The sequence below is a fragment of the Aquarana catesbeiana genome, linkage group LG01 (assembly GCF_042186555.1).
Source record: "Aquarana catesbeiana isolate 2022-GZ linkage group LG01, ASM4218655v1, whole genome shotgun sequence".
Classification (NCBI taxonomy): Eukaryota; Metazoa; Chordata; class Amphibia; order Anura; family Ranidae; genus Aquarana; species Aquarana catesbeiana.
In genome coordinates, this window is record NC_133324.1 from 544,885,254 (window position 1) to 544,897,352 (window position 12,099).

Sequence of the window (12,099 nt, forward strand, 5' to 3'; positions counted from 1 at the left end):
AGCGCCTGATTTCAGAGGCTAAGCAGGGTCGGGCCTGGTTAGAACCTGAATGGGAGACCGCCTGGGATTAAGAGATGCCATAGGCTTCTTTTTTTTTTGGAGTTGGCCTATTTTTTTTTTCTTCTTTCCTAAGGTGACTTCTTGGCGTTTCTCAAGAGGCTTGAGGGTAGCAAAAGAGAATGTCTATAGCCACATCACCCTGAAAGCACCTGATCTCGGACGCTAAGCAGGGTTGGGCCTGGTTATTACCTGGTATGAGAGACTTCCTAGGAATACCAGTTGCCGTAGGCTTCTTTTTTATTTTTTGGAGTTGACTTATTTTTTTCTTTTTTAACAAGGTGACCATCTTGGCGTTTCTCAAGAGGCTTGAGGGAGCCACAGGGGATTGCCTACAACCACGTCCACCTGAAAGCGCCCGTTCTCATCTGATCTTGGAGAATAAGCAGGGTCAGGCCTGGTTAGTACCTGGATGGGAGACCGCATGGGCATACCAGGTGCCGTAGGCTTCTTTTTTTTTCTTGGAGTTGACCTATTTTTATTTCTTGGTTCCCAGGGTGACCATCTTGGCGTTTCTCAAGAGGCTTGAGGGTGCCTAAAGCGATTGTCTACGGCCACATCACCCTAAAAGCGCCTGATCTCGGAGGCCAAGCAGGGTCAGGCCTGATTAGTACCTGGATGGCTGACCGCCAGGGAATACCAGGTGCCGTAGACTTCTTTTTTATTTTTTTGGAGTTTTATTTCTTTGTTTCCCAGGGTGACCATCTTGCTTTTTCTCAAGAGGCTTCAGGGTGCCAAAGGAGATTGTTTATGGCCACATCACCCTGAAAGCACCTGATCTTGTCTGGTCTTGAAGGCTAAGCAGCATCGCGAATGGATGGCAGACCGCCTGGGAATACCAGTTGCTGTAGGTTTCTTTTTTTTTTTTTTTTAGAGTTGACCTATTTTCTTTCTTGTTTCCCAAGGTGACCATCTTGGCGTTTCTCAAGAAGCTTGAGGGTGCCAAAGGAGATTCCTTACGGCCACATCACCCTAAAGGCGTCTGATCTCAAAGGCTAATCAGGGTTGGGCCTGGTGAGTACTTGAATGGGAGAGCACCTGGGAATACCAGGTGCCGTAAGCTTCTTTTTTTTTATTTGCAGTTGAGCTATTTTTTTTCTTGTTTCCCAAGGTGACCATCTTGGCGTTTCTCAAGAGGCTTGAGTCAGCCAAAGGAGGTTGGTTACAACCAAATCACACTGAAAGCGCCAGATATCCTCTGATCTTCGAGGATAAGCAGGGTTGAGCCTGGTTAGTACTTGGATGATAGACTGCCTGGGAATACCAGGTGCTATAGGCTGCTTTTTTTTTTTTTTTTTGGAGTTGACCTATTTTCTTTCTTGTTTCCCAAGGTGACCATCTTGGCGTTTCTCAAGAAGCTTGAGGGTGCCAAAGGAGATTCCTTACGGCCACATCACCCTAAAGGCGTCTGATCTCAAAGGCTAATCAGGGTTGGGCCTGGTGAGTACTTGAATGGGAGAGCGCCTGGGAATGCCAGGTGCCGTAAGCTTCTTTTTTTTTATTTGCAGTTGAGCTATTTTTTTTCTTGTTTCCCAAGGTGACCATCTTGGCGTTTCTCAAGAGGCTTGAGTCAGCCAAAGGAGGTTGGTTACAACCAAATCACACTGAAAGCGCCAGATATCCTCTGATCTTCGAGGATAAGCAGGGTTGAGCCTGGTTAGTACCTGGATGGTAGACTGCCTGGGAATACCAGGTGCTATAGGCTGCTTTTTTTTTTTTTTTTTGGAGTTGACCTATTTTTTTTTCTTGTTTCCCAAGGTGACCATCTTGGCATTTCTCAAGAGGCTTGAGGGTGCGAAAGGAGAGTGCCTATGGCTAAATTACCCTGAAAGCACCTGATTTTGCCTGACCTCGGAGGCTAAGCAGCGTCGCTTATGGTTAGTACCTGGATGGGAGACTGTCTGGGAATACCAGGTGCTAAGCAGGGTCAGATCTCGTTAGTACATGGGAATACCAGGTGCCGTAGGCTTCTTTTTTTTGGAGTTGACTTATTTTTTTTCTTTTTTCCCAAGGTGACCATCTTGGCGTTTCTCAAGAGGCTTGAGGGAGCCAAAGGGGTTTGCCTACACCCACATCACCCTGAAAGCGCCCAATCTCCTTCGAGGTCGGAGGATAAGCAGTGTCAGGCCTGATTTGTACCTGGATGGGAGATGGTATCGGCATACCAGGTGCCGTAGGCTTCTTTTTTTTTTTTTTTTTTTTGGAGTTGACCTATTTTTTTTTCTTGTTTCCCATAGTGACCATCTTGGCATTTCTAACGATACTTGAGGGTGCCAACAGACATATACGGCCGTATCACCCTGAAAGCGACTGATCTTGTCTGATCTCTGGGGATAAGCAGCGTTGGGCCTGATTAGTACCTGGATGGTAGACCGCCAGAGAATACCGGGTGCCGTAGGCTTCTTTTTTTTTCTTGGAGTTGACCTATTTTTATTTCTTGGTTCCCAGGGTGACCATCTTGGCGTTTCTCAAGAGGCTTGAGGGTGCCTAAAGCGATTGTCTACGGCCACATCACCCTAAAAGCGTCTGATCTCGGAGGCCAAGCAGGGTCAGGCCTGATTAGTACCTGGATGGCTGACCGCCAGGGAATACCAGGTGCCGTAGACTTCTTTTTTATTTTTTTGGAGTTTTATTTCTTTGTTTCCCAGGGTGACCATCTTGCTTTTTCTCAAGAGGCTTCAGGGTGCCAAAGGAGATTGTTTATGGCCACATCACCCTGAAAGCACCTGATCTTGTCTGGTCTTGAAGGCTAAGCAGCATCGCGAATGGATGGCAGACCGCCTGGGAATACCAGTTGCTGTAGGTTTCTTTTTTTTTTTTTTTTAGAGTTGACCTATTTTCTTTCTTGTTTCCCAAGGTGACCATCTTGGCGTTTCTCAAGAAGCTTGAGGGTGCCAAAGGAGATTCCTTACGGCCACATCACCCTAAAGGCGTCTGATCTCAAAGGCTAATCAGGGTTGGGCCTGGTGAGTACTTGAATGGGAGAGCGCCTGGGAATACCAGGTGCCGTAAGCTTCTTTTTTTTTTTTTGGAGTTGACTTATTTTTTTTCTTGTTTCCCAAGGTGACCATCTTGGCGTTTCTCAAGAGGCTTGAGGGAGCCAAAGGGGTTTGCCTACACCCACATCACCCTGAAAGCGCCCAATCTCCTTCGAGGTCGGAGGATAAGCAGTGTCAGGCCTGATTTGTACCTGGATGGGAGATGGTATCGGCATACCAGGTGCCGTAGGCTTCTTCTTTTTTTTTTTTTTTTTTTGGAGTTGACCTATTTTTTTTTCTTGTTTCCCATAGTGACCATCTTGGCATTTCTAACGATACTTGAGGGTGCTAACAGACATATACGGCCGTATCACCCTGAAAGCGACTGATCTTGTCTGATCTCTGGGGATAAGCAGCGTTGGGCCTGATTAGTACCTGGATGGTAGACCGCCAGAGAATACCGGGTGCCGTAGGCCTCTTTTTTTTTTTTTTTGGAGTTTACCTATTTATTTTTCTTGTTTCCCAAGGTGACCATCTTGGAGTTTCTCAAGAGGCTTGAGAGTTGATCTATTTTTTTTCTTGTTTCCCAAGGTGATCATCTTGGCGTTTCTCAAGAGGCTTGAGGCAGTCAAAGGAGATTGCCTACAACCACATCACACTGAAAGCGCCCAATATCGTCTGATCTCAGAGGATAAGCAGGGTTGGGCCTTGTTAGTACCTGGATGGTAGAATGCCTGGGAAAACCATGTGCCGTAGGCTTCTTTTTTTTTTTGGAGTTGACCTGCTTTTTTTCTTATTTCCCATCTTGGCGTTTCTCAAGAGGCTTGACGGTGCCAAAAGAGGTTGCCTACGGTCACATCACCTTGAAAGTGCCCAATCTCTGATCGCGAGGCTAAGCAGCATCGGGCCTGGTTAGTACCTAGATGGGAGACTGCCTGGCAATACCAGGTGCCGTAGGCTTCTTTTTTTTTTTTTTTTCTTCGAGTTGACCTATTTTTTTTTTTCTTGTTTCCCAGGGTGACCATCTTGGCGTTTCTGAAGAGGCTTAAAGGTGACAAATGAGATTACCTACCGCAACATCACCCTGAAAGCACCTGATCTCGGAGGCTAAGCAGCGTCGGGCTTTGTTAGTACCTGGATGTGAGACGGCCTGAGAATACCAGGTGGTGTAGGCATCTTTTTTTTTTTTTTTTTGGAGTTGACCTATTTTTTTTCTTGTTTCCCATGATGACCATTTTGTCGTTTCTAAAGATGCTTGAGGGTGCCAAAGGAAATTGCATATGGTCACATCACCCTGAAAGTGTCTGAGCTCGAAGGTTAAGCAGGGCCGGGGCTGGTTAGTACCTGGATGGAAGACCGCCTGGGAATACCGGGTGCCGTAGGCTACTTTTTTTTCTTGGAGTTGACCTATTTTTTTTTCTTGTTTCCCATGGTGACCATCTTGGCGTTTCTCAAGAGGCTTGAGGGTGCCAAAAGAAATTATTTATGGCCACATCACCCTAAAAGCACCCAATCTCATCTTATCTCGGAGGCTAAGCAGGGTCGGGCCTGGTTAGTACCTGGATGGGAGACCACTTGGGAATACAAGGTGCTGTAGGCTTCTTTTTTTTTTTGGAGTTGACCTATTTTTTTTCTTGTTTCCCAAGGTGACCATCTTGGCATTTCTCAAGAGGCTTGGAGGTGTCAAAGGGGTTTTCATATGGCCAAATCACCCTGAAAATGCCTGATTCTCAGAAGCTAAGCAGGGTCGGGCCTGCTGAGTGCCTGGATGGGAGACCACCAGGGTATACCAGGTGCCATAGGCATCTTTTTTTTTTTTTTGGAGTTGACCTATTTTTTTTTTTCTTGTTTCCCATGATGACCATTTTGTCGTTTCTAAAGATGCTTGAGGGTGCCAAAAAAAATTGCCTACAGCCATATCACCCTGAAAGCACCCGATCTTGTGTGATCTTGGAGACTAAGCAGGGTTGGGCCTGGTTAGTACCTGGATGCGAGACTGCCTTGGAATACCAGGTGCCGTAGGCTTCTTTTTTTTTTTTTTTTTTGGAGTTTAGCTATTTATTTTTCTTGTTTCCCAAGGTGACCATCTTGAAGTTTTTCAAGAGGCTTGAGAGGGCCAAGTGAGATTATCTGTGGCAACATCACACTGAAAGTGCCAGATCTCAGAGGCTAAGCAGGGTTGGGCCTGGTTAATACCTGGATGGGAGACCGCCTGGGAATACCAGGTGTTGTAGGCTTCTTTTTTTTTATTTGGAGTTGACCTAATATTTTTTCTTGTTTCCCAGTGTGACCATCTTGGCGTTTCTCAAGAGGCTGACAAATGAGATTACCTATGGCAACATAACCCTGAAAGCACCTGATCTCATCTGATCTCGGAGGCTAAGCCCCGTTGGGACTTGTTAGTACCTGGATGAGAGACCGCCTGGGAATACCTAGGTGTTGTAGGCTTCTTTTTTTTAATTTGGAGTTGACCTAATTTTTTCTTGTTTCTCAAGGAGACCATCTTGGCGTTTCTCAAGAGGCTTGAGGGTGCCAAAAGAGATTGCCTAATGTCACATCACCCTGAAATCGCCCGATCTCATCTGATCTTCTCTGATCTCGGATACTAAGCAGGGTCGTACCTTGTTAGTACATGAATGACAGACCGCCTGGGAATACCAGGTGCCGTAGGCTTCTTTTTTTTTTTTTTTTATGGAGTTGACCTATTTTTATTTTCTTGTTTCCCATAATGACCATCTTGGCGTTTCTAAAGATGCTTGAGGGCGCCAAAGGAGATTGCCAAAGGAATTTGCTTAAGGCCATATCACCCTGAAAGCACCTGATCTTGTCTGATGTCAGAGACTAAGCAGTGTTGGACCTGGTTAGTACCTGGATGGGTGGGAGACCGCCTTGGAATACCAGGTACCGTAGGCTTCTTTTTGTTTTTTTTTGGAGTTGACCTATTTTTTTTTCTTGTTTCCCATGATGACCATCTTGGCGTTTCTAAAGATGCTTGAGGGTGCAAAAGAGATTGCCTATGGCCACATCACTCTGAAAGCACCCAATCACGGAGGCTAAGCAGGGTCGGGTCTGATTAGTGCCTAGATTGGAGACCGCCTGCAAATACCAGGTACCATAGACTTCATTTTTTTTGGAGTTTACCTATTTCTTTTTCTTGTTTCCCATGGTGACCATCTTGGCGTTTCTCAAGAGGCTTGAGGGTGCCAAAAAAGATTGCCTATGGCCACATATCTTTGAAAGCGCCTGATCTACTCTGCTCTTGGATGCTAAACAGGGTCGGACCAGGTTAGTACTTGGATGGGAGACCGCCTGGGAACACCAGGTGCCGTAGGCTTCTTTATTTTTTTTTTTTGGAGTTGACCTATTTTTTTTTCTTGTTTCCCATGATGACCATCTTGGCATTTATAAAGATGCTTGAGGGTGCTAAAATAGATTGCCTACAGTCGTGTCACCCTGAAAGCACCCAATCTTGTCTGATCTCGGAGACTAAGCAGGATTGGGCCTGGTTAGTACCTGGATGGGAGGCCGCCTTGGAATACCAGGTACTGTAGGCTTTTTTGTTTTTGAGTTGACCTATTTGTTTTCTTGTTCCCCAGGTGACCATGTTGGCATTTCTCAAGAGGCTTGAGGATGTGAAAGGCTACATCACCCTGGAAGCGCCCAATCTCGTCTGATCGGGAGGCTAAACAGCATCGGGCCTGGTTATTACCTGGATGGGAGACTGCCTGGCAATACCCCGTGCCATAGGCTTCTTCTTTTTTTTTTTTGGAGTTGACCTATTTTTCTTTCTTGTTTCCCAAGTTGACCATCTTGGCATTTCTCAAGAGGCTAGAGGGTGCCAGAACAGATTGCCTACGGCCACATCACAATGAAAGCCCCTGATTTCAGAGGCTAAGCAAGGTCGGAACTGGTTAGTACCTGGATGGGAGACTCCCTGGGGTTACCAGGTGCTGTAGGCATTTTTTTTTTTGTGGAGTTGACCTATTTTTTTTCTTTTTTCCCCAAGGTGACCATCTTGGCATTTCTCAAGAGGCTTGAGGGTGCGAAAGGAGAGTGCCTACAGCTGAATCACCCTGAAAGCGTCTGATTTTGCCTGACCTCGGAGGCTAAGCAGTGTCGCATATGGTTAGTACCTGGATGGGAGACTGTCTGGAAATACCAGCTGCTAAGCAAGGTCGGACCTGGTTAGTACATGGATGGCAGACCGCCTGGGAATACCAGGTGCCGTAGGCTTCTTTTTTTTTTTTTGGAGTTGACTTATTTTTTTTCTTTTTTCCCAAGGTGACCATCTTGGCGTTTCTCAAGAGGCTTAAGGGAGCCAAAGGGGTTTGCCTACAACCACATCACCCTGAAAGCGCCCAATCTCCTCTGATGTCAGAGGATAAGCAGGGTCAGGGCTGATTTGTACCTGGATGGGAGACGGTATCGCCATACCTGGTGCCGCAGGCTTCTTTTTTTTTTTTTTTTTGGAGTTGACCTATTTTTTTTTCTTGTTTCCCATGGTGACCATCTTGGCGTTTCTAAAGATGCTTGAGGGTGCCAACAGACATTACCTACGGTTATATCACCCTGAAAGCGACTAATCTTGTCTGACCTCGGAGGATAAGCAGCGTTGGGCCTGGTTAGTACCTGGATGGTAGACTGCCAGGGAATACCAGGTGCCGTAGGCTTCTTTTTTTTTTTTGGAGTTTACCTATTTATTTTTCTTGTTTCCCAAGGTGACCATCTTGGAGTTTCTCAAGAGGCTTGAGAGTTGATCTATTTTTGTTCTTGTTTCCCAAGGTGAGCATCTTGGCGTTTCTCAAGAGGCTTGAGGGTGCCAAAGGAGATTCCCTACGGCCACATCACCCTGAAAGCACCTGATCTCGGAGAATAAGCAGAGTTGGGCCTCATTAGTACCTGAATGGGAGAGCGCCTGGGAATAACAGGTGCCGTAAGCTTCTTTTTTTCATTTGGAGTTGACCTATTTTTTTTCTTGTTTCCCAAGGTGACCATCTTGGCGTTCCTCAAGAGGCTTGAGGCAGCCAAAGAAGACTGCCTACAACCACATCACATTGAAAGCGCCCAATATCGTCTGACCTTGGAGGATAAGCAGGGTTGGGCCTTGTTAGTACCTGGATGGTAGAATGCCGGGGAAAACCATGTGCCGTAGGCTTCTTTTTTTTGTTTGGAGTTGACCTACTTTTTTTCTTGTTTCCCATCTTGGCGTTTCTCAAGAGGCTTGACGGTGCCACAAGAGGTTGCCTATAGCCACATCACCTTGAAAGTGCCCAATCTCATCTGATCAGGAGGCTAAGCAGCCTCGGGCCTGGTTAGTACCTGGATGGTAGAATTCCTGGCGATACCAGGTGCCGTAGGCTTCTTTTTTTTTTGGAGTTGACCTATTTTTTTTTTCTTGTTTCCCAGGGTGACCATCTTGGCGTTTCTCAAGAGGCTTGAAAGTGACAAATGAGATTACGTACGGCAACATCACCCTGAAAGAGCCTGATCTCTGAGGCTAAGCAGCGTCGGGCTTTGTTAGTACCTGGATGGGAGACGGCCCGAGAATACCAGAATTTTGGAGTTTTTTCTTGTTTTCCAAGGTGACCATCTTGGCGTTTCTCAAGAGGCTTGAGGGTGCCAAAGGAAATTGCATATGGTCACATCACCCCGAAAGTGCCAGATCTCATCTGATCTTAAAGGCTAAGCAGGGCCTGGTTAGTACCTGGATGGAAGACCGCCTGGGAATACCAGATGCCGTAGGCTACTTTTTTTTTTTGGAGTTGACCTATTTTTTTTTCTTGTTTCCCATGGTGACCATCGTGGCGTTTCTCAAGAGGCTTGAGGGTGCCAGAAGAAATTGCTTATGCCCACATCACCCTAAAAGCGCCCAATCTCATCTTATCTCAGAGGCTAAGCAGGGTCCGGCCTGGTTAGTACCTGGATGGGAGACCACTTGGGAATACCAGGTGCTGTAGGCTTCTTTTTTTTTTGGAGTTGACCTATTTTTTTTCTTGTTTCCCAAGGAGACCATCTTGGCATTTCTCAAGAGGCTTGAGGGCGCCTAAAGAGATTGCCTACGGCCACATCACCCTAAAAGTGACTGATCTCGTCTGATCTCGAAGGCCAAGCAGGGTCGGGCCAGGTTAGTACCTGGATGGCTGACCGCCTGGGAATACCAGGTACCGTAGGCTTCTTTTTTTTTTGGAGTTGACCTATTTATTTTTCTTGTTTCCCAAGGTGACCATCTTGGCGTTTCTAAAGATGCTTGAGGGTGCCAATGGACATTGCCTACAACCACATCACCCTGAAAGTGCCTGATCTCGTCTGATCTCGAATGCCAAGCAGGGTCAGGCCTGGTTAGTACCTGGATGGCTGACCGCCTGGGAATACCAGGTGCCGTAGGCTTCTTTTTTTTTTGGAGTTGACCTATTTATTTTTCTTGTTTCCCAAGGTGACCATCTTGGAGTTTCTCAAGAGGCTTGAGGGTGTCAAGTGAGATTACTTGTGACAACATCACTCTGAAAGTACCCGATCTTGTCTGATCTCTTTGGCTAAGCAGGGTCGAGCCTGGTTAATACATGGAAGGGGGACCGCCTGGGAATGCCAGGTGCTGTAGACTTCTTTGGAGTTGACCTATTTTTTTTCTTGTTTCCTATGGTGACCATCTTGGCGTTTCTCTAGAGGCTTGAGGGTGCCAAAAGAGATTGCCTATGGCCACATCACCCTGAAAGCACCCATTCTCGGAGGCTAAGCAAGGTTGGGTCTGATTAGTGCCTGGATGGGAGGCTGCCTGTGAATACCAGGTGCTGTAGACTTCTTGTTTGGAGCTTACCTATTTTTTTTTTCCTGTTTCCCATGGTGACCATCTTGGCGTTTCTCAGGAGGCTTGAGGGTGCCAAAAGAGATTGCCCTACAGCCATATCACCCTGAAAGCACCCAATTTTGTTTCATCTCGGAGACTAAGCAGGGTTGGACCTGGTTATTACCTGGATGGGAGACTGCCTGGCAATACCATGTGCCATAGGCTTCTTTTTTTTTTTTTTTGGAGTTGACTTATTTTTTTTCTTGTTTCCCAAGGTGACCATCTTGGCTTTTCTCAAGAGGCTTGAGGGTGCCAGAACAAATTGCCTATGGCCACATCACCCTGAAAGCGCCCAATCTTCCCTGACCTCAGAGGCTAGGCAGGGTCGGGTATGGTTAGTACCTGAATGGGACACCATCTGGGAATACCAGGTGCCGTAGGCTTCTTTTTTTTTTTTTTTTTGGAGTTGCCTTATTTTTTTTCTTTTTTTCCAAGGTGACCATCTTGGCTTTTCTCAAGAGACTTGAGGGAGCCACAGGGGATTGCCTAAAACCACATCACCCAGAAAGCGCCCAATCTTGTCTGATATCGGTGGGTAAGCAGGGTCAGCCCTGGTTTGTATCTGGATTGGAGACCGCATCGGCATACCAGGTGCCTTAGGCTACTTCTTTTTTCTTGGAGTTGACCTATTATTATTTCTAGTTTCCCAGGGTGATCATCTTGGCGTTTATCAAGAGGCTTGAGAGTGCAAAAGGAGATTGCCTATGGCCACATCACCCTGACAGCATCTGATCTCAGAGGCTAAGCAGACTGGGGCCTGGTTAGTACCTGAATGGAAGACCGCCTGGGAATACCAGGTGCCGTAGGCTTCTTTTTTTTATTTGGAGTTGATGTATTTATTTTCTTGTTTCCCATAGTGACCATCTTGGCGTTTCTCAAGAGTCTTGAGGTTGCCTTAAGAGATTGCCTACAGCCACAGCACCCTGAAAGCGCCCACTCTCATCTGATATTGGAGGATAAGCAGGGTTGTACCTGGATGGTAGACCGCCAGAGAATACCAGGTGCCGTAGGCTTCCTTTTTTTTTGGAGTTGACCTATTTTTTTTTCTTGTTTCCCATGGTGACCATCTTGGCGTTTCTAAAGATGCTTGAGGGTGCCATTGGACATTGCCTACAACCACATCACCCTGAAAGCGCCCGATATCATCTGATATAGGAGGATAAGCAGCGTTGGGCCTGGTTAGTACCTGGAAGGTAGACTGCCGGGGAATACCAGGTGCCGTAGGCTTCTTTTTTTTTTTTGGAGTTGACCTATTTATTTTTCTTGTTTCCCAAGGTGACCATCTTGGAGTTTCTCAAGAGGCTTGAGGGTGCCAAATGCAATTACCTGTGACAACATCACCCTGAAAGTTCCAAATCTCATCTGATCTTGGAGGCTAAACATGGTCAGGCCTGGTTAGTACCTGGATGGGAGAACGCCTCGGCTTACCAGGTGCCGTAGGCTTCTTTCATTTCTTGGAGTTGACCTTTTTTTTTTGTTTCCCATGGTGAAGATGAGGGTGAGGGTGCCTAAGGAACTTGCCTACGGCAACATCACCCTGAAAGCGCATGATCTTGTCTGGTCTTAATGGCTAAGCAGGGTCGTGCATGCTTAGCACCTGGATGGGAGACCACCTGGGAATACCAATTGCTGTATGCTTATTTTTTTTTTTGGATTGATCTATTTTTTTTCTTGTTTCCCAAGGTGGCCATCTTGGTGTTTCTGAAGAGCCTTGAGGCAGCCAAAGGAGTTTGTCTACAACCATATCATACTGAGAGCGCCCGATATCGTCTGATCACGGAGAATAAGCAGGGTTGGGCCTGGTTAGTACCTGGATGGTAGAATCCCTGGGAATACCATGTGCCGTAGGCTTCTTTTTTTTTTTCAGAGTTGATCTATTTTTTTTCTTGTTTGCCAAGGAGACCATCTTGGCATTTCTCAAGAGGCTTGACGGTGCCAGAAGAGATTGACTACAGCCACATCACCCTGAAAGCGCCCGATCTCTTCTGATCTTGGAGGATAAGCAGGGTTGGGCCTGGTTAGTACATGGTATGGGAGATTTCCTGGGAATACCAGTTGCCGTAGGCTTCTTTTATATTTTTTGGAGTTGACTTATTTTTTTTCTTTTTTCCCAAGGTGACCATCTTGGTGTTTCTCAAGAGGCTTGAGGGAGCCAAAGCAGATTGCCTACAACCACATCACCCTGAAAGCACCCGATCTCGTCTGATATTGGAGGATAAG

At 46.4% G+C, this 12,099-nt stretch overlaps 11 pseudogenes; all 11 read left to right on the forward strand.

Moving 5' to 3' along the window:
• The first annotated feature begins 603 nt into the window (after window positions 1–603).
• On the forward strand, window positions 604–712 carry LOC141125127 (5S ribosomal RNA; annotated as a pseudogene).
• Window positions 713–4,516: 3,804 nt separating this feature from the next.
• On the forward strand, window positions 4,517–4,635 carry LOC141124526 (5S ribosomal RNA; annotated as a pseudogene).
• A 306-nt stretch (window positions 4,636–4,941) lies between these two features.
• On the forward strand, window positions 4,942–5,060 carry LOC141124350 (5S ribosomal RNA; annotated as a pseudogene).
• A 1,190-nt stretch (window positions 5,061–6,250) lies between these two features.
• LOC141125055 (5S ribosomal RNA) lies at window positions 6,251–6,369 on the forward strand (annotated as a pseudogene).
• A 101-nt stretch (window positions 6,370–6,470) lies between these two features.
• Window positions 6,471–6,589, forward strand: LOC141124235 (5S ribosomal RNA; annotated as a pseudogene).
• Window positions 6,590–7,586: 997 nt separating this feature from the next.
• On the forward strand, window positions 7,587–7,705 carry LOC141125109 (5S ribosomal RNA; annotated as a pseudogene).
• A 1,171-nt stretch (window positions 7,706–8,876) lies between these two features.
• Window positions 8,877–8,995, forward strand: LOC141125125 (5S ribosomal RNA; annotated as a pseudogene).
• A 94-nt stretch (window positions 8,996–9,089) lies between these two features.
• On the forward strand, window positions 9,090–9,208 carry LOC141125165 (5S ribosomal RNA; annotated as a pseudogene).
• A 95-nt stretch (window positions 9,209–9,303) lies between these two features.
• LOC141124205 (5S ribosomal RNA) lies at window positions 9,304–9,422 on the forward strand (annotated as a pseudogene).
• A 1,157-nt stretch (window positions 9,423–10,579) lies between these two features.
• On the forward strand, window positions 10,580–10,688 carry LOC141125126 (5S ribosomal RNA; annotated as a pseudogene).
• Window positions 10,689–11,826: 1,138 nt separating this feature from the next.
• LOC141125124 (5S ribosomal RNA) lies at window positions 11,827–11,946 on the forward strand (annotated as a pseudogene).
• The last annotated feature ends 153 nt before the right edge of the window (window positions 11,947–12,099 follow it).